A 1,548-nucleotide genomic window follows, 5' to 3' on the forward strand; every position below is an offset into this window, starting at 1 on the left:
CTCCAGTGACCTCTACCACCCCACTATTTTTTGATTGATATATATATATATATATATATATATATATATATATATGTTTTTCACTTGCTGCCCCTCACGTGGAGGTGAGGGTGCTGGGATCACCCACCACTGGGGGTCCCAGCAATGCCGTTATTTGAAACATTATGCGATCGTGCCGTTAGCACCAAATAACTTGTCAATTTATGACTGACGAAAACGGAGGGAAGACTCCAAAAATGACATTTGTCCGTTCTGTAAATAAGCAATACTACAAATCAAAAGAATATAAAATACTTGTATTTCCCCAGTTAACTTGAGCACATCCAATTATGGTCAAGAAATAGAGATTATTTTATTTTTATCCCTATATTTTTACATAATTTTTAATAACTCTCCAAATTATTCTTATTTTCACGCATAGCCCCATACTATTTAAGTTACTATCAATTTTGCCTCTGTCGTCACATTTGAAATGAAAAACATTAAAAAAATTACATTTTGGTCCCAAATTTCAAAAGAAAGATGCAAACCAACCCTCCTAACACTTCTCCAGCCCACAGACGAATCGTTTCGATTCAGCAATGTCGACACCAGCCCTCCTAACACTTCTCTACCAAACGTGACTTCCTGGGACGAATCCTTGCCATTATCGAAATCTCCATGGTCCTCTCACGCCGCTCAAATCGACGATTACTATTTATACACAGGCCTAATGGGTTCTCTTGTTCGCAAAGAAGGCCATATATGCTCGCTTGCCACTTTTGGTTACTTGTTATACACTAGTTCAGATAGCAAGAACATTCGAATGTGGAAGAATCAGAAGGAGTTTTCTGGGTTCAAATCGAATAGTGGGATAGTTAAAGCCATTGTAATTGCAAATGAAATCAACTTCACGGGCCATGAAGATAGGAAGATTCGATTATGGAAAGTGTCTGCGAAGAATCCAACAATTCACAAATGAATTGGACTTTACCCACTTTGAAACCTTATATAAAGAGCTCGATCAATCCGAGCAATTATGTTTAGGTGAGAAGGAATCGAAATACAGTTTGGATCAAACATTTCGATGTGATTTCGTGTCGTAGTTTGAGCAAAGACAAATCTTTGTTATACTCATCTTTTTGGGATAAGACAATAAAGGTTTGGAGAGTATCGAATTCAAAATGCTTGGAATCGATTCATGTTCATGATGACGCGGTGAATGTGGTGGTTGCTGGATTTGATGGGTTGGTTTTCACTGGCTCTGCAGATGAGAGTGTCAAGATATAGTGGTGAGAGATGCAAGGGAAGGGTACCAAACACTTTTTTTCACAGGACTGCATCATATGGGTTGTAATGTTTTGAAATTTTCAAAATTAGTTTTCGAACAACTTTTGACATACCAAAACTGCCCATTACATGAAGAAGTGAGAAAGGGAGATAGTGTAGGGCGAAGTAGAAAGTGAGGTAAAGAGAATGGCGAAAGAATGAAGTAGAACTGTCAAGAATCAAGAAAGATATGAAGTCGGAAAGATGGCTCGAAGAAAAGTAAAAAATGAGAAGAAAAGT

The 1,548-nt window shown here is 37.7% G+C and overlaps 1 pseudogene; it reads left to right on the forward strand.

The window, feature by feature from the left end:
- Positions 1-598: 598 nt before the first annotated feature.
- On the forward strand, positions 599-1,344 carry LOC114261468 (protein JINGUBANG pseudogene; annotated as a pseudogene).
- The last annotated feature ends 204 nt before the right edge of the window (positions 1,345-1,548 follow it).

This window comes from Camellia sinensis, chromosome 9, assembly GCF_055761805.1.
Source record: "Camellia sinensis isolate YWXY chromosome 9, ASM5576180v1, whole genome shotgun sequence".
NCBI lineage: Eukaryota > Viridiplantae > Streptophyta > Magnoliopsida > Ericales > Theaceae > Camellia > Camellia sinensis.